This window comes from Acomys russatus, chromosome 26 (genome assembly GCF_903995435.1).
Source record: "Acomys russatus chromosome 26, mAcoRus1.1, whole genome shotgun sequence".
In the NCBI taxonomy this organism is placed as follows: Eukaryota; Metazoa; Chordata; class Mammalia; order Rodentia; family Muridae; genus Acomys; species Acomys russatus.
This window is the reverse complement of record NC_067162.1, coordinates 20,200,864-20,221,719: the sequence shown is the minus strand read 5'-3', so window position 1 is coordinate 20,221,719 and position 20,856 is coordinate 20,200,864. Positions and strand designations below refer to the sequence as shown.

The 20,856-nt window shown below is 43.4% G+C and overlaps 1 pseudogene; it reads right to left on the bottom strand.

Annotated features, from left to right (window-relative positions):
• Nucleotides 1–5,085: 5,085 nt before the first annotated feature.
• LOC127209483 (zinc finger protein 431-like) overlaps nucleotides 5,086–20,856 on the bottom strand; it is a 33,677-nt pseudogene continuing 17,906 nt past the window's right edge.

Below are 20,856 nucleotides of genomic sequence, written 5' to 3'. Positions count from 1 at the left end.
GTCTTGGGTGAAATGTGTGTGTGCGTGTGTGTGTGTGTGTGTGTGTGTGAGAGAGAGAGGTGAGAGAGAGAGAGAGAGAGAGAGAGAGAGAGAGAGAGAGAGAGAGAGAGAGAGAGAGAGAGAGAGAGAGAGAGATTGATTCAGTGCATTACACAGAGCAACACACTAACCCTCACTGGTATTCAGAATGCTGAGCTGAGCTCTGATTTAACACCTGTCAAGTTCTAGGCCTGGCTAGGACACTGAGCCTGGGAGGCAGCAAGTGAAAGACTTGGGCTGTTCAGCTCAGAGTGTAAGCATGTAGTGGAATCACAAGGGTCAGCTATCAGTCTTCTTCTTGTGGCTTGGGTGGCCCTGCCTACAAACGTCATTTTTGCTAAAGTAAGACAGTGACCTGAAATCATGTACATGAAAACCTTGACTTGTCTAACTTTTGGGTATCTATCATGAACACAGGACTTAGGACGAATAGAGCTAAGCCATTTACAAGAAGGAATAATTGCTTATGCACACAGGTATGTACAAATTAGTTCTGATCAAGTAAAATTTCACTGACTTTGGGTTTGCTTCAACATATGGGACAGGCACAGACTAACAGGAGCCTAAGGGATGGGAAGCAAGCTTTAAGACCCCTAACAAGGATGATGGTGGGAGGGGTCTGTGCTCACCTGAGAATGCTGTGATGATGTGTCAAACTGCATCACAACCAGCTATAGAACCTGGAAGTCCAGAGCCAGGGCAGCAGCTGAGGCACACAGCAGTTCTGCCTCCAGTGCATGGGCTGTGATTTCCAAGGTTTGGTGTTTTCAGGCGACTGTCTGACATTGTCCTTAGAAGTCAATGCATGTTTGTGGAAGGGCTGTTCCTGTAGGAGCTGTCTGGATAGTGGATCTTAGTCCTCAAACAGTGGCCCTGTTATAGGAGCTCTGGCTGCAAGAGCTTGTGCCTGATGCTGCTTACATGGTGTCATGGGGTGCCTAAGAGAACTGGCAAGCAGAAACCCAAAGGAGGACTCCTCAGAAGAGCTTGAAACTGATCATATATCTGCAAGTCAGTGACTGTTCTGTTGTTCTGAGCCCAGGATGCAAAGACAGAACACTCTAGTGAGGATCATTCCTCTATCCTGGATTGTAGGAGAAGCTCAATATGGCAGAAAGCATCATCATCCTGAAAAGATGCAGGGATGTATAACCTCAGTGTACTGTAAGGACATGGATGTCTAGAATCCACATATATGGGGAAGCACACACACACACTGAGAGGGGGAGAGGAAGGAGGAGGACAGAGACAGAGACAGACAGATGATGGAGACACAGATGGGGTGGAGAAAGAGAGGGCAGGAGGTCAACGAACGCAAAAGTGAATGTGGCCACAAAAGTCTATCCTTTGTACCCTGGGTCCAATAGAATTACTAAACTCTATCCTGTTGCTCTCTCCCTCTTCCTTTTTGGATTTACAATTTTCCTGAATAAGGTACCCCTGTTTCTTATCAATGTCTCCACTCAGTTCCTTGCTTTTGGATGAGAGAAACTGCAACACCCCAAGAATCTTCTGCCTCAATATCTACTATCTGCAGAGACAGTATTTTCAAGTGCTACATGTAGATGCATTTAATAACACGACAAATTCTGTAAACTTCCAAATGATATTTATTCTGATATTTATAGACAGATGTCTACAACGGGACTGTGAAATCACTATAGTAATATACTACATGCAGGTGCAAAAGCAGAATGGGTTGATGAGTGTTTTTGTATAACTTTAAGGTTTAATGGATGTTCCATCATCCTTTCCATAACTTCCATAAGTTCTTTCTGCAGTAACTCAGAACACAACTAAAGTCTGAAGGTTCCACTGAACTACCTGTGACACAGAAAGTAGAAGTGACAAGTTATTCAATGATTGACTTGAAAGCAGAGAGGATGACCTTATTGTGGTGTCCCCCGCCCCAGCCTCCCCCCCCAATAAATTTTTGTAAGTGGATTGCCACATCAAGCTTCAATACCTTCTCCAACTGCTTGAAACTATAAGCCACAACCACAATTGGTGATCTCTTCCATTACACTTGAGTGAACACGGTAAATAATTTACCTCCATCGAGACCATGATGAAAAAAATTATAAAACAAGTTTGTGTTTCTTGAACATGAAGACAACTATGATGTCTGAAGTCTTTCTCAAATCACTCACACAAATAGGGTTTTTCTCTCATATGAGTTCTTTCTTACTGCCTGACATCAAGATGATATTTAAACATGTTAAATATTTCAGAACTAGAGACATGGCTGAGCAGTTAAGACAAGTTAATTCCCAGGAACAAGGTGAGGTTTTCAATGACTTCCTGTAATTCCTGCTACAAGATCAAAGGGTTTAATCTTGGAAACCAGCATGCAGGTACACACACACACACACACACACACACACACACACACACACACAGAGAGAGAGAGAGAGAGAGAGAGAGAGAGAGAGAGAGAACATAATTAAATTAAAACGAATTGTTAAGCAAATAATGTTTTTCTTAGTCATTTCTGTAACTCAGGTGTTGAGGCACCTAAAGGCTTACCTACAGGGTTTTCCTCTATCATGAATTGGTTCATGTAACAGAGAGCAGCATGAAGGCTTGTAGTCAGAAGAGCAATTGTTTTCGGTTGGTAGGGTCACTTGGGAAGATTCAGGAAATGCTAGCCTGCTGGAGGAAGTATGCCACTTGCCATGCACACCATTTCCAGTCCCCACTCTGTGCTTCATGCTGCACGTTGAAGGTGTGAGCTCTGAGTTTCCTGTCTGAACCCCTAATGTGTGACACTTGTTACATTGCCACTTTCATGGTGATCCCATATCCCACAAACCATAATCCAAATTAAACTCTTTTATAAGTTGCCTTAGACATTGTGTTTTCTCACAACAGGAAAGGCACTAATACACAACCGTAAAGTTTTTACACCTGGATAAGTTATTTCATGTCATTGAAGAGAACTGTGAAATCTAAAAGGGTGACCTTATTGTTTAAATTCACAGGGCTTTGTCCATATGAGTTGGCAAGTTTAAAGAAAATAGGGACATCACGATGTTTGACTAGATTGCTGACACCTGTTAGGCTCTTTTCTCCAGAATATTCTGTGTAACCGAATGGAAGTGTGTAGGCTGAAGATCTTACCAAATCCTTCATAGTTATAGATTCCTGACAATACGGGATTTCTAGGTCCTCAAAGACGGTGATATGCAAAGGCTTTAACATACTGATTACACACTAAAGGGTTTTTGTTTGTTTGGTTTTTTCGAGACAGGGTTTCCCTGTGTAGCCTTGGCTGTCTTAGACTCACTTTGTAGACCAGGCTGGCCTCGAGCTCACAGCGATCCACCTGTTTCTGCCTCCCAGTTGCTGGGATTAAAGGCACGCATACACTAAAGGTTTTACTCTTGTATGAAGATATCATGAAGTACAAAACATCACCACACTGACTACATTTACGGGATTTCTCTGCCGTGTGGCCTTTTCTCAACAATACCAAGAGTACTGCTACATAGAAAGACTTCACCACATCGCTTATTCCTATGCCCACATCTCCACTATGTGGTCCTTTCTGCATTAGTAGGTACGGGTGCTGTGAAAAGGCTTTACCACATTGATTACATTTGCAGGGTTTCTCTCCAATGTGTTCTTTTATGTAGTTGAAGATGACAGTGGTATACAAATGTTGGGAACAAGGGGAGAAACCTGTCTTATGTATTGCTCTTTTTTGTTTGTTTGTTTGTTTTGTTTTGTTTTTTTGTTTTTTTGAGACAGGGTCTCTCTATGTAGCCTTGGCTGTCCTGGACTCGCTTTGTAGACCAGGCTGGCCTCGAACTCACAGTGATCCGCCTGCCTCTGCCTCCCGAGTGCTGGGATTAAAGGCGTGGCCGGCTGTGTATTGCTCTTTTGTTATCAGCCTCTGTCTTCACTAATGTTAATATTGCTGCGAAGAAATAACATGACCAAAAAGCAAGTTGGGAGAAAAGGGTTTATTCAGCGTACACTTGCAGATTATAGGCTATCACTGGGGCAAGCCAGGGCTGGAACTCAAGCAGGGCTGGAAACTGGAGGCAGGAGCTGATGCAGACGCTGTGGAAGAGTGCTGCTTACTGGCTTGCTTTCCATGGCTCACTCAGCCTGCCTTCTTCTTTGTTGTTGTTGGTTTTTGGTTTTGTTTTTCGAGACAGGGTCTCCCTGTGTTAGCCTTGGCTGTCCTGGACTCACTTTGTAGACTAGGCTGGCATCGATCTCACAGCAATCCACCTGCCTCCATCTCCCGAGTGCTGGGATTAAAGGCCTGCGCCACCACACCCGGCCTCAGCCTGCCTTCTTGTAGAATCCTGGACCATCATCCCAGAGCAGATATCACTCTCAATGGGCCTGACCCTCCCCCCCTCCACTAATCACTAACAGAGAAAATGCTTTACAGCTGGATCTCATGGAGGCATTTTCTCAACTGAGGTTCTTCATGTCTGATGACTCTAGCTTGTGTTAAGTTGCAACACAAAACCAACCAACACAGCCTCCATTTAATCATAGGTTGAAACTAAGCTCAAGTTCCCAGGTCCTAGGAGAGCTGAGGACTTCCCAATAGATGACCAGATTCCATTAGTCATCTTTGTACCCCAAAAATGTAATGACTCTTCGTAACCACAGCTTCTCTTACTCATCTTAGGTTCCTCAAAACATAATGCCTCTTCTTAATCACCAAAGAACAAATGGGTATGATTGGTTAGACTGTAAAACCTATGCCTAAATCCTGATTGGTGAAAAATGTAGCTGCAACTTGGCACAGATGTTTATGGCTCGCAAGATTAAAAGCTCTGTAACATTCTGGCTCATGGGTGGAGGGCTGTGTGTGTGTGTGTGTGTGTGTGTGTGTGTGTGTGTGTGTTGCAGTTCAGCTCCCAAGTATGTTCTGTGTATGTAATCTGTAATCTGTGTGTAAACAGTAGTGCCTTGATTACAATAAATTCTTAGCTTCTTCATTGACTTTGGGTTTGAGTTTTGTTGGATATCAGTAGACCCCATAACACAAAAAGGTCTTACCACATTCCTTACATTCACAGAACTTCCCTCCAATATAACTTCTTTCATGATGATGAGCACTATAGAAATGTACGAAGGCATCATCATTTTAAATACATTCATAAGGTTGTTCTCCCATATGAATTCTTTCATGACGGAATGTACAAGCTTCAATATATTAAATACACTCATGTTTCTCTCCTGTATGAATTCCTTCATGCTTTTGAAGATGACTGTGAAATTCAAAGGCTTTACCACACTGATTGCATTCATAGGGTGTCTCTCCAGTATGTGTTCTTTTATGTACTTGGAGATTACTGTGATGTGCAAAGGCGTTACCACATTGGTCACATTCATAGGGTTTCTTTCCAGAATGTCTTTGTTTATGTATTTGGAGACTACTAAGACGTGTAAAGGCTTTACCACATTGGTTACATTCATATGGTTTCTCTCCAGTGTGTGTTCTTTCATGCCTTTGAAGATCACTGTGACATAGAAAGGCTTTACCACATTGCATACATTCATAGGGTTTCTCTCCAGTGTGTGTTCTTTTATGTATTTGGAGAGTACTGTAATGTGCAAAGGCTTTAACACATTGGTCACATTCATAGGGTTTCTCTCCAGAATGTCTTCTTTTATGTGCTTGGAGATGACTATGATGTACAAAGGCTTTACCACATTGCTTACATTCATAGGGTTTCTCTCCAGTGTGTGTTCTTTTATGTACTTGGAGATTACTGTTATGTGCAAAGGCTTTACCACATTGATTACATTCATAGGGTTTCTCTCCAGAATGTCTTCTTTTATGTATTTGGAGAGTACTGTGACATGCAAAGGCTTTACCACATTGCTTACATTCATAGGGTTTCTCTCCAGTGTGTGTTCTTTTATGTATTTGGAGAGTACTGTTATGTGCAAAGACTTTACCACATTGCTTACATTCATAGGGCTTCTCTCCAGAATGTCTTCTTCTATGTATTTGGAGACTACTGGGACATGCAAAGGCTTTACCACATTGATTACATTCATAGGGTTTCTCTCCAGTATGTGTTCTTTTATGTATTTGGAGACTCTTATGATATGCAAAGGCTTTACCACATTGCTTACATTGATAAGGTTTCTCTCCAGTATGTCTTCTTTTATGTATTTGGAGACTACTGGGACATGCAAAGAATTTACCACATTGGTTACATTCATACAGTTTCTCTCCAGTAGGTGTTCTTTCATGCCTTTGAAGATGACTGTGACATACAAAGGCTTTACCACATTGCTTACATTCATAGGGTTTCTCTCCAGTATGTGTTCTTTCATGCCTTTGAAGAAGAGTGTAATGTGCAGAGGCTTTATCACATTGATTATATTTGTAGGGTTTATGTCCAGTATGTAGTCTTTTATTATGTTTTGGTTTTTCAGCATGTGTTCCTTCATGCCTTTGAAGATCGCTGTGATATGTGAAGGCTTTACCACATTGCTTACATTCATAGAGTTTCTCTGTAGTATCAATTCTTTCATGCCTTTGAGGATGACTGTGATATGCAAACGCATTATCACATAGAGGATATTCAGAGGGCTTTTCTCCAGTTTGATTTCTCTCATTCCTGCAAAGATAATTGGCATGCGTGAAAATTTATCACATTCATTACACTGATGAATCACTTTATCTGTCTGAATTAATTTTACAGTTTGGTCTAATGATAAAAAGGAATCAGATCTTATGGTTGTATCACTCTGTTTACATTCATGGTGCTTCCCTTCTGTGTGGGTTGTTTTGAGACTGTGAAGGTAACTGTGATGGTCAGAGCATTTATTACATGGATCACGTTTGTGGCATCCTTTTTCTATAGGAGATTTTCATATATTTAAAGAAAACAGGAAACTCAGAGCTTTATCACACTGATTCCATTCATAAAATTCCCTAAGGTGTGAGTCATACTACATTTGCAAGTTGAACCAGGACAAATAGAATCTCCATATTCCTAGTCCTCATAGGGATTTTCTGCATGGTTCCAATGAAGCTGGAAAACCAGTGAACTGAAAAGTTGCATCACATTTAGAAAGTCTACTCAAAAGTGGGGACTACAACATAGCTTCTGTTTGTTCTGGGACACAGAGGTACAGTGCTTCTTTCAATATCGCTTTGCTCACATGGCCTGTATCCATTGTGACATAAGAGATAGCTATTAAAAGAAGAATAACAAGTGAAAGGGCTCCACATTGCAGTCACACACTTAGATGTTTGTTCCTCATAGACATGTGGTGTAAGGATTAAGGTTTCTCCACAACAACCTTCTTGCCTCTCACAAACTGTCCCCTCACTAAACTGCTTTACTATGGACTATGTGCTTGTTAGAAAGTTTTGAACATATACTTATCACTTATCCCATGTGTACACCTTCTGCGCACATTGAGATACATGCTACCTGTATCACACAATAAGACATTGAGGGACATGGTTTTGTGAGAATTTATTAATCCCCAATACACTAAAAGCAGTGCTTTCCTTTAAAAATTGCAGGACACATTAAAGTTTCTTGGGATGCATATTCATATCAGTTTGCACATGAAAATTACCTTTCATATCTTCTAGATCTTTGATAATGTTCTTCAATAGTGTGGTCTTCCCAATTGTATCCTAAAATATAGTACCAGAAAATGTATGATATACCATTGCAAATTAGGCAAAACTTAAGTTACTCTCTTCAGTAAATCTTAGAACCATGCCTGACTTAATCACATCATTCCTCCTCATTCTCAATTCAAATTACAAAACAGCATCAATAGTAAAGAAACAGTTGCCCCTGCATTTTAAAAATCAGGAAAAAAATTCACAGCCTTACCTATAGCCATGAGGTTCCTGTAGGTCTCCAGCATCACATCTTTGTAGAGATTCTTCTGGGAAGGATCCAGCAAAGCCCACTCTTCCCGCGTGAAGTTCACATGCACATCATCATAGGTCACTGCACCCTAAAATACGCCATACATGTGTACAGCAGAAAGCATGATAGTGACAACACTGTAAATGTATTCTTCATTGACATAGAATTCATATAATAATTTGGGTGCTTCTTCCACTTATTTCCTGACACAGAAGTTCTAATATAATCACCGAGTCACTTTAGAAGGAAGTTGAATAAGATTCTCCTCTATGATTCCTAAACTCTTTGAACAGGATATAGTCTTGTCAATTAACAGAGAAGACGAGAGAGAGAGAGAGAGAGAGAGAGAGAGAGAGAGAGAGAGAGAGAGAGAGAGAGAGAGAGAGAGAGAGAGATGGGAAACAACAGTACTGAGCCCACATCAAAGAAACTGCATGAGCAATTACTGACCACAAAAAACAAAACAAAACAAAAAAAGAACAAGCTGGTTGTACTGGCTCATTCCTTTAATACAAGCACTCAGGAGGCAGAAGCAGGTACATCTTATTGAGTTGGATGACAGCCTGGTCTACGCCCTGAGTTCCAGGATAGCCAGAGGGAGTTATTAAGATCTTGACTCCTCTACAAAAATCAATGAACGAAAAAGAAAGACCCCAGACATTTTACTGAAGTTCCTACAAAGAATTACGCCCTCACTCTAGTTCTGTATTGATCTTACAGAATCCTGAAGTGGCCCAGCTTAAACTGTAACATTGATAAGATCTTAGTAACAGGAAATGCATGTTACACATGGACAGACTTTTGGGAACCAGCCAAAGAAACTAATTCTCAGTACTATCATTTTGTTTTCAGACACTAACCAGAAGGATGAGGGACCTAGAGCATCTCCATGCCACCTCATTCTGTTGGAAGTCCCTATCCTAGATTCCCCCTCCTCCTTCCTGGGACTAGAAATCACTTTGCCCACTCCTTCCCTTAATTCAAGGCTTAAGAGGATGAAGTGTCACCCTGAGGGCATCTTCTTAGGCTTCCAATCCAGAGCAAGGGCCTGCCCTGGAATGGCGACAACCTCCTTGAAAGCTCCTGCCTCTGTTTCAGCATTGGACTGCATCTGAACCCACCTACTGCTGCTTTTTTCCTACAAACCACAGACTTTGCATTTATTTCTACCACACTTGTTACTTTGCTTCACTGTGGTCCTTAATGAGCCACTAGTAGTAATCATCCAAAGAGTCAATATTCCATCTAGGAAGTCAGCCCATTATTTTAAAATTCTGCCTTACTCAATTTCTCAGGGTATGGGAAGAATAAGGAAGATTCTGGACCAAAATATCACACAAATGACTACTAGCTGCACAATTACGGAGTCATTTTCTACTGAAATTCTATGACCTGGACTTCCTCCGTCTGCATTACTCTCAACACTCCTGATCGTCCACGTCCTACATCCTGATTAAGCTCTGTGTACAACTTTCTATGCCTTTTGCCACCTCAGGTCCTGATGATTTCTACATTCCTCCAAAAGAGAGCATCACCAGGTTCTGTCCAGCAGCAACATCACTTCCTGTGTACCATATTTTGTATAATTTGTATAATTTGCTGCTGTGATTGAATCCTCTAACCAAAAGCATCTCAGGTAGCAAATGGGTTTTTTGGATGGTTCTGTCAAATCACAGTCCATTATTTAGGGAACTTAGGATACCAACTCATGCAAAACAAACCAAAACACAAAACAAACAAACAAACAAACAAAAAAACGAAGTAAATAACTATAGACAAAGATGGTGTCCTAGCTTTCTCTCTTGCTTGGCCACTGTCCCATGCTCAGCCAGTTCCTTTATCCAGCCCAGGCCCACTTGCTTAGGGACATTGCCATCCTCATTGGAAGAGCCTTGCCACATCAACTGTGCTGATGAATCAATATAATCATTGACTGCCAGAGCAACCAGCCATTCTGGTAAGGGCACGCCCTCAACTGATGACTGGAGGCTCTGAAATGTTGAGAAATGAAGCTAATTAGAATACAGAGATATTATTATATCGGAACATTTTTTAAAACCTCAAAAAATTGTGTTAACCATATCAATCAATTTATATACCAAACTAGCAAACATCGATGATTGCAAAAACTGGAACCCACAGATGTGCCACAAAATGAGGAGAGGGGCGCCTCTAAGATCAAGAAGAGAAAACAAAAACTGTTTCACCATAGAAATTCCCCAAACCAACAAAAACTCAAGGAACTCATAACACAATATAGTAAATCTTCAGAAGACAAAGACAGGTGAAGGTGCAAAGGAACATTGATTCCCCAGATGCAATTGTGAGGCTTCCTCCCTCTGGAGGTTAACCTAGACCAACTATGTTTCCTGAGTCTTACTGCTGAATAACCTCACCTGAACACACCACATTAAGAACAGTCAGACTCCATTTTGTGACAAGCAGCTAGACTTCCTTGTTAGCACACAGACCTCTACCCTGGTCCTGGGAGAATTCCCTGGACAAGGTCAGGCTCACCAAGAACTACTGATTACAAATAATGTTCCTACTCTAGGAAAAGGGTTTGTGCCTTCAGTGCTGAGAGAATTCTCTGTACCGGGTCAGACTGATCACAAACTATGTTTATGTTCAGCACACACTGAGGCCTTGTTAATCCACAGACAATCCCCAGCTGCCATTGCCCAAGACCAGCTCCCAGAACTGCAGGGAGGAGAGAAGAGAGGTAGATCTGCAGCAGGGAGAACTGAGCAGACAGTTTGCTTAAGGGAAACCAAGTGCTGCATGAACAACTAGCAAGAGGAACTAGTTGTTGAGATGGTGAGGAACGGAGGAAAAGGAAATACTGAGGCATAAGCGGTAGAAGCTGAAGGTCTTAAAGCCCAGGAGAACTTTTCTTCTGCCTCTCTATCTGTCTTGTTTGCTGTCTGTCTGATTCCCACTCCTTGCTTGCTTACTTGCTTGCAGTCCTAACTAACTAACTAACTAACTAACTAACTAACTTCTTTCTTGCTGTTCCCCATCTACCTATCCCTCTTCCCAGTCCCTATCTATCCCTCTCTCCCACTGTTCCCCATCTCACTCTAGCTTACTCTCTCATGTCTCTTACTTGCTTGCCCTCTCCTTGGGCCAAACCAGTATTTGATTGAAATGAAGTTCAATCTTTTTTTTTTTTTTTTTTTTTTTTTTTTTTTTTTTTTTTTTTTTTTTTTTTTTTTTTTCAAGACAGGGTTTCTCTGTGTAGCCATGACTGTCCTGGACTCACTTTGTAGTCCAGGCTGGCTTTGAACCTACAGCGATCGCCTGCCTCTGCCTCCCGAGTGCTGGGATTAAAGGCATGCGCCACCACGCCCGGCCTCAATCTTTTTTTTTTGTTGTTATAGATTTCATCATGATTTTTCATTTACAATCACTAGGGAAATCAGAAATCAACAGAGTAACAAAGAAACAAAAAGTTCTGTAACCTACAACAAAAATCAATCAATTTTCAAACAATGCCAGCATGACCTGATGATTATTTTTTAAACAATACATGGGAAAGTTTAACCATACATTTCCCTGGGCTAAAGCCAATGTGTTTACAAGATGGTCATAGCAACATACCTCTGAGCTAAATATTCTTGAAAGAAAAAACTTGACCTATTTCCAGTCTCAGGACCAACAAGCTGTGCTATCCAAGCCTAGGTTAACTGCCAAGGGGTCCTCTGTCGTAAAATATCTGTAAAACATGATGTTCCAAGCCCACCTTCTAGGACTCTCAAAGCAGATTCTAAAGAAATGTTTCTACAGGTAACAGTATCTAGCCAGGTACTGTTATGTCAAGGTCTTAACTTTCTTTCATACAGTTTCTGCTTGGGTGCTCAGCCAGTGCAAAAAACTCCATCACTGTCTTAAGCCTGTGGCCAGATGCCCTCTTTCAACATTGTCTGTATGAATTTCCTAAGGTCTGAGAAATAAAGAGAAAAAACAATTTTAGGAGAAATAGCAGATTTCTAAACAGCATTACACCTGGACCATGCATAATATTTAGGGACAGTAGTGATCAGCCGGAGATATTTGGAACTTCGTCAACAGATGTTCCAGATGTCTAGAGATCATGTTGGACAGTCAGAGGTCTCTAGAATTTTGCTGAGCACAACCTCTGTAACTTATCCTCCTGTCTGCGACACTGAGCTACATATGCCACTGTCCCTGGCTGCAAGCTGACCAGGACCAATCAAAGGTCAGTTAGAACTGCTTTTGTCTAGTTAGTGAAAGGATCTGGAGTCAGAGCCGACCACCCTGTTCCCCTGACAACCCCTGACTGAGCTGATTGTGGTAAATAATTGATCCCTGAGAACATGATGGCTCAGTATGAAGACATTATGCATGGGACTAGGTGGGATGCCTTCAGACCTTCCCCACTCTCTGTTACCTGAGACCCAGTCACTACTCAGGGTTGCCCCTAGAGATGCATCTTCCTCTCCCCCTGTCCATGCTTCCTGTCATCACCACAAACCATCCCCATCTGCCCTTCTCCTCCTACCTCATCTCTTTCCCTGAGCCACTAACTATGGGCACACACACCCTGCTCAACCACAAGCCCTGATGGACAGAAGACCAGGTAGTCTGTCCAAAGACATCCCACTATCAGTTACCACAGACCCAATTCTCACGCACTGTACAGAATACCAGGGAAAGCTTCCTCCCCACTTTCCGTGTCTCTTGTAGAAAACACAGACCATACCCAACTGCTTCATCTCTGTGTCCAAGCCCCTACTTGGGCAGACACATTCCTGATGGATCACATTCCATGCCTGCCCGAAGCCCAGGTAGGCTGTCAACAGATCTACAACCTTATCTCCTCAGCCCAGACCTTGATTTTCACAATTGCCCCAAGCACTGGACTGGACACCAGAGGCAGCTTCCATCCCATCCACACCTCCTGTGGATCCCTAAAGCCATCTCTCCCTAAACTCCTTTTCCCCAGCCTCTAACAACAGCGAGCATTCTCCATGAACACAGCAGCCAAGCAGGACAGTAAAACACTCAGCCAAGACACTCTCAGACTATCCAGGGAGCAAAGAGAAACCCGGAAACAAGACTCCCACCTCTACAAGACAAACCCAGATGCCTAGATACCAGTATAGCAGCATAATGAATAACAGCCAGGAGCTATGTCACCAACAAGGACAAGCTATCCTATCACAGCAGTCCTGAATATCCCAACAGAGCTGAAGGCACAAGAAAAAGACCTTCATGGAGGTCATTAAAGGAAATTAATAAATATCTTAAAGAGGTCCAGGAAGATACAATCAAACAATTGGAGAAAACTAATAAACCCTCTAAATAAAGCCAAGATACACTAAGCAAGGCTTGAATGTAGACATAAAACTATTCAATATCTAAAAATGGAAATAGAAACAATAAAGAAAGCAGAAAATGGGGGAATCCTGGAAATGAAAATTTTAGGACTGCAATGAGGAACTACAGTGGCAAGATTCCCTCACAGGTTGTATATGGAGGGAGAATCTCAGGCATTGATTATGCAATAGAAAAACAAAAAACAAAAAACAAAACGGATGCATCAGTCAAAAAACAACAACAACCACAAAAGAAAGATAAAACCTAAGAGTTTCCTGGCACAAAGCATCCAGGGACTCTGGGATCTTATGAAAAGAACAAAATGATGACTAATTGGAATAGAGGAAGGGGAAGAATACAACCTCAAAGGTCCAGAAAATATTTTCAACAAAATCATTAAAAGAAAAATTTCCTAACTTAAAGAAGATGTCTGTCAAGGTACAAGAAGCATGCATAATAACAAATAGATTGGTCCAGAAAAGAAAGCCCCCTTGCCACATAATAATAAAAACACTAGACACGAGAAAGAACATGAAAAGCTGCAACAGAAAATAAAACACAACAACCAAGTAACCTATACAGGTTGACTTATTAGAATTGCATCTGTCTCTCAATGCAGACTCTAAAAGCAGAAGGGCTTGGACACACGCGCTGCAGGCTTTAAGAAGCTACAGACGACAACCTGGATTACTATACAAGAAAAGTTTCAATCACCATAAATGGATAAAATAAGATATTCTCTGATAAAGTCAGATTTTAACAATATTTATCTACAAATACAGCACTACACAAGGTGCTAGAAGGAAAAACCAAACCCAAGGAGGTTAACTACGCCCATGAAGACACAGGGCATAAATTACCTCACATTAGCAAAACCAAAAGAAGGGAAGCACTTGGGCCATACACATATATACACACACTCACACACCACAACCACCACCATCATCAACAACAACAAAACACCGGGAATTAATAATTACTGTTCATTGATATCTGTCAATATCACGACCTCAACTTACCAATAAAAAGACACCGGCTACCAGAAACAGATGCTAAAATCAGAATCCATCCTTCCACTGCCTACAAGAAATACAGCTCCACATCAAGGATAGACATTACCTCAAGGTAAAGGGCTGGAAAAAGAGATTCCAAGCAAATGGACCTGGTATGGCCAGTTTAATATCTAAAAAATAGACTTTAAACAAAAATTTATCGAGAGATGGACACTACATATGTTCATCAAAGAGAAGTCTACCATGATATCATTTAAATTCTTAACATCTATGCCCCAACACAAGAGCACTCACCATTGTAAAAGAAAGTCCAGCTTAAATCAGCATAGACCTTCATGCACGAATAGTGGGAGACTTCAGTATCTCGCTCTTACCAAGAAACGGGTCCTTTAGACAAAATAAACAGAGAACTGCTCCTGCTAACTGATGTTAAAAGCCAAACGAACCAAGCTGAAGCTTACAGAACATTCCACCCAAACACAAAACAATATACCCTCACATCAACTCATGGACTTTCTTCAAAATTGATGATACTCAAACACAGCGTTTAAGTCTCAACAGATACAAAAAAGCTGAAATAGCCGGGCGTGGTGGCGCACGCCTTTAATTCCAGCACTCGGGAGGCAGAGGCAGGAGGATCGCTGTGAGTTCGAGGCGAGCCTGGTCTACAAAGTGAGTCCAGGATGGCCAAGGCTACACAGAGAGACCCTGTCTCGAAAAACCAAAAAAAAAAAAAAAAAAAAAAAAGCTGAAATAACTACTGCATCCTATCAGACCACCAAGGAGTAACGCTACACATCAACAGAAACAGAAGAAAGCTTAGAAACTAATGGAAACAGAACAACTCTCCACAGAATGGAAAAAGGGTTAAGATAGCAGTGTGCAGAGCGTGATGGTGCACCCCAACACTCTGGCAGAGGCAGGAGGATCTCTGTGAGCTCCAGGCCAGCCTGGTCTACAAAGTGAGTTCAGGACAGCCAGGGATACACAGAGAAAGCCTGTCTCGAAAAACGAAAATAAATAAAGAAAGAAAGAAAGAAAAAGAAAAAATAAGAAATACAGTTTTAGTAAACAGGCAGCAATGGAGCCACCCCTGGAGGCACTGATGACCATGGGAAAACGGAAAATACAAAGCCGCCCAGGAAGCATGTCTTCTGAAACAAGCCACCAGCAGCAGGCAGGATTCAGGTCTATTAAACCACGTGGACACCTTCTGTGCATGCATGTGCACTTTCTGCACACGAGCGAGGTAGACCTGTAAAGGGAATGCCTCCCATCCCCTCTCTACTCGCACCTGTGCACAGGAGCAGGCACTTTCTGCGCATGCGCCAAGTAGACTTGTAGAAGGCATTCCTCCCATCCCCCAAGCCATTTCCTTCTCTAGTCTGTCTCCAAAGACTTCTCTATATTCCCTTCCCACTTAAAACAACAACAACAACAACAACAACCACCCCTCTAGTTTGGATCTGCCGCGTGGCGTGATTTCTTTTTCAGCGTACGGCCCGCCTGCACACATGCTAACATAAAGACTATAGAAACCAATGAAAATGACTCCTCAATCTATGCAAACTAATAGAACACAATGATCAGTCCCCACTCAGAGGCCACAGTATGGTCCAAAGAGTGACTAGGACCACCCCAGGGAGGACCCGGCACACCAGCTCCCGCTGCTCAGCTGCCTGCTCCTCCTGGTTGTGGGCAGTGACCCCGCACTCACCATGTCTCGGCTTCGGAGCTAGCGGGAGCTCCCCTCACAGCACACAGCAGTTGCCTTCAACACGTCACACCGAAGCATTAAAGCCTGCTCAGCTCCTGAGTGGAACCTGCAGCACGGGACCAGGAATAACTCTCCTCCTCTTCCTGCTGACAATTCTGCCTCAAGGCTCTGATTGGCTAGTGAGTCTTGAGTGGCTTGAGCAGAAGGGAAACAGCACAGTGGGTCCTGGCCCAGGCTTCCAGCCCAGGGCCGGTCCTTTTCCAGATGTGCAGAGAATTTCATTTCCGTAGCGCTTGTGCCTGTCCTCCTATACTCAACCCCTTTGTCTTCTCACCCTGCCCCAGGGAGGACCAGCCACTCCAGCTCCTGCTGCTCAGCTGCCTGCTCCTCCCTAGGTGTGCAGTGACCACGCCTTCAACGCCTTGGGACTTTGGAGCTTGCCTCAGCTCCCCTCAAGGCCCTCAGCAGGCACTTGCCCTTCTTCCTCCTGGAATCAAGGTGGATAGCTTGCATAGTCCATTACTCAGCTGGCCTTGGACTTATGGGTCTCTCCCACAACTGCCCAGAATATTAACACTTAGAGAGTTTAGGAAACAAGATTTTTGTTTTGTGGCTTCATGCAGGGTTCAGGTAAACTGTAGCTACTTTTCACCTGGTACAGAATGGACAATCCTGGGGGGTGGGGGGTGGGGAGAGGGGCGTGAGGAAGCAAGAAACATTATCTATCTATCTATCCATCTATGTGTGTATGTATGTGTGTGTGTATGTATATCTCCAGCACAAACTAAAACAAGAACACAACTGTTTAAGTGAAGGTTCTCTACATGAACAGAACTGATATAACGAATCTACATACGTAGAAAGTGGATTAAGGACTGAGTGGTGGTGGCACAAGCCTTTAATCTCAGCACTCAAGAGGCAGAGGCAGGCACATCTCTGTGAGTTTGAGGCCAGCCTGGTTTACAGATTGAGTTCTAGGACAGCCAGAGCTGTTCCCCAGAGAAACCCTGTCTACAAAGCACAACAAAAGTGGATTTAAGCCTGGCTGTGGTGGTGCATGCCTTTAATCCCAGCACTCAGGAGGTAGAGGCAGAAGACCAGCCTGGTCTACAGTGTATCTTCAATGTAGTCAACAACCTGCCCAAGGTTAACAAGTTTCGCAGGCTGTACACACTTGCTAGATTTGCTGAGAGGATGGAAAGAAGTAAAGTAACTAAGAGAGGGCTTGCTTGCCAGCGGGATTAATGGTATGCTACAGAAGCATCGGGAGGGAAATAACCAAAGTGCCTGTCTTCTTATCTGATCATATGATCTCATCTGATGCTCTCTGGGATGGAGGCATGGCCAATTTCCAAACTATGATTCTGCAGTGAGTGAGACAGACCAGTGTGTGGGCACCCAGAGAAGAATGTCATGTATAGGACACATACTTTGATCACACATGCTCTCAAGCCTGGAAAATGGAGGGAAAAGCAAACCTGTGTGAACCGTGTTTGTGTGCACTGAAGTGCAGCTGAAGGACCGAGACAAGAATGAGGACCAGAAAAAGAGGGCAAAGCACTCCATGTTAATCCTTTCTTCAAGCTCCCTCCTTAGGCTCCTCTCTAGGGAGGACCCAGAACTACAAAGAAACTGCAGGAATTAGCAAGCTGACAAACCACTCCAGTGTTGGCTGTGAGACACAGGGAGGTACCCTGGTCAAGTTCCAGGAACGAGGGTGGCAGATGAGCGGCAGCCAGAGACACAGGCTCTCATGTCGACCACCCTCTTCCTCCTGCACTAATGCTCTGTTTCCCTGTCGTTCATGAAGTAGGGGCTGCTAAACTGAGCTCCCCACCCCCACCCCATACTCTGTGCACTGTCTGGGTAAAATCAGACCTCTGAAACCCCCAGTCAGGAGGTGGATCAGGAGTCCAAGGGCAGCTTCACCTTTGAGAACAGCTTACAATGTGAGACTCTGTCTCAAATAAGCAAACAGACAAGAATCCAGTAAGACAGTGCTTTAAAGAAAATGATACTTTATTTCCTGAGCCAAATATGAGGAATCAAGGCTCAAATAGTGAACATTGTGGAATAGTGAGTTTCCTTGTGGGAGAGACTCTGGGAACCTTTAAAACAGAAGGAGAAGGGGGAGGAGCAGGAGGAGGAGGAGGAGCAGCAGGAGGAAACAACAACATCATAGTCAGTCCATTTCATAGTCCATTTGTGGCTCCAGGCTTCACACCATCATCTTATTTGCCTGGACTAAAGTGAAGGCAGAGGACAATGCCTCTTCCAGATAAAAACCTCAAGACAAATACTACATCTCTGAAGAGCAGTGGAGGCCCAAGTCAATGTGCCCTGAGTGGGCTGGACTGGCTTTCACAGTCCAGCAATTGCTGCGTCTCTTGCCTCTGTCTTCAGCCCTCAGCTGGCTTTCTCTCCTCACTGGTGGCTCCTGCTTCTTCCTGCATTGGAGCTTCAGGCAGAAGCAGACCAGTGGCCAGCTCCTTCCATTCTTTATGATACATTTATCTTTCATCTTTCAATGGTAAACTGAGTCCCAAATAATATGAGGTAACCAAGCAGAGACCTGATGCTCAAGGACTCTCCTTCCTGGGGTGCACAGCTTGGGAATCGGGGCTCATCTGTCCCTGTGTGCCCTTACTGACGCCAGCCTTTCAGCCTTGCCTGGGGTTAGGTGATGCTGGTCTCAGGTTGGTAAGAACGTAACCTCAGAGCTGTAGGGCTCTGCAGGTTAAGGTTGAAGTCTGGTCTTCAATGGAGATCAGATTGTGAGCTGGCTTTATGAAGAATGGACTCCCTTTCTCAGTGCCGGACCCTCACTCCACCTGATTTGGTGACCTAAGACTTTTGTAAAGGGCGTCACATAGGAAGTAAAGGCCAGACCTTGCCTGATATCAAGCACAGGGAATTCAAGGAAGTACCCTACCCTGTGCTGAGCTCTGAGCCTCCAACAAATGGTCTTTAATTATACCTAGGTGCCATCCCTGTCACATATGATAATTAAATACTGCCTTTCTTCCTGTGATAAAGGCCCATGTTACTAAGACACAGTATAGTGCATCGCTGTATTCTGGCACACAGAGCTCTAGCGAATCAGATACATTCACCCTCACTGCCCAGGGTTTATAACTTCCTAATTCACTAGTAAAGTTGTCTTAGTCTCCTCACTTCACATGACTGTCTCAGACTCCTCATTCTGGGAAGGGCTTTTAGCTGCTTGCTGATGCTCAGAGTCACGTGTTCCATCAGGGCAAGGCCAAGGCCAACAGCTGGGAAAGCACTGGAGGAGAGGCTGCCTTGTCCTGACAGCCAGTGGGTCACAGACATTACAGATGTCCTTCTGAATCCCCTATCATGCCGGCCACAAAATGAACCAAAGAGCTGTGACATTTGTGGAGCACCTGAGTTCCCAGTCCCTGTTAAGAGCAGTGGTCACATTCTAAAGGAGCTGGCTCAGTTTTCACATACCCCAGCTAGGTGTCTAAGTGACATGAGTACTTTTTTTTCCCAAGGGAAAGTTTTCTCTGTGTTTGCCTTGGCTGTCCTGGACTTACTTTGTAGACCAGGCTGGCCTCAAACTCACAGAGATCTGCCTGCCTCTGACTCCTGAGTGCTGGGATTAAAGGCATGTGCCAGCACCACCCCAACAGTTTCTTATCTCCTATGCACTTTAAACCTGATATTTTAAGCCAGGCATGGTGGAGCACACCTTCAATCCCAGCACTTGGGAGGTAGAGGAGTGACGGTCTCTGTGAGTTCCAGGCTGGCCTGGTCTACAAAGCAAGTTCCAGGACATTGGAGAAACCATGCCTCATGGGAAAAAATAAAAAATAATAATAAGAAGAAAAATATTTCAAGGGTCAGTGGTGGCATATAGCTTTAAACCCAGCACTCAGGAGGCTGCGGCAGTTGCAGGAGGATCTCTGTGAGTTTGAAGCCAGCCTGGTCTTAGAAGTGAGTTGAAGAAAAGCTAGCAGAGAAAGCCTGTGTGGGGAAAAAAAAAAAACCAAACAAAAACAAAAATACAAACTGAAAAAAAAAATCAGTAACAACCCATAAAACAAAACAAAACAGCAACAAAGTCAATGATACAGTCACTTGCCCAAGATGAGTGCTGGGCCTTGAAGCCACTGGGGCTCTAGCCAGCTCTTGAATTCCACCTCCAGCTGAGACACCATCACATTTCCCTGTTCACTCTCACTGCCCCACCCCCAATACCTTCCACCTATAAAGGCAGCTCTCCACACACTTCAAGCCATCCTGCCTCCTCCTAGCTGTCTACACTGCCTATCTCTTGCTGGTCTTCAACCACCACCTCTACCACCTGCTGACTCTCCAGAGATGGTCACAGAGCCCGGGTCCCCTCCAAAGTTGGCAGTGTTATTCTGGACCCACCTCAGCGAAGCCATCTAGTCCATGTGACCCCAGTTCTACCTGTTATGTTCATCTCCTGTGCTGCAAGAAAATAGGGTGCAAATATGAACAGATACATCATGGCATGTTCCGAGGACCACAGATTGTCTAGAAGTTCTCAGCGTGGGCTTTCTGGAATAAGGTTGATTCTGCGTCCCTCACATGGGAACCTAGGTCTTCCTCTCCTCCTTAAGCATCTAAGTGAGGATTCCTCTCCCAGGAAGTGTGTGCTGAGGAGCCATTATATAAGGAAGGTGGTCTAGGTTGTGAACCTTGTGGGTCTAACAAGCCTTACACAGGGTTGCATATCAGATATCCTGCACATCAGATATTTGCATTATGATTTCTAACAGTACCAGAATTAGTTATGAAGTAGCAATGAAAATAAATTTCTAGTTGTGGGTCACTAATCTGTAAGATAATAATGAATCAAGTAACAGATTTTTAT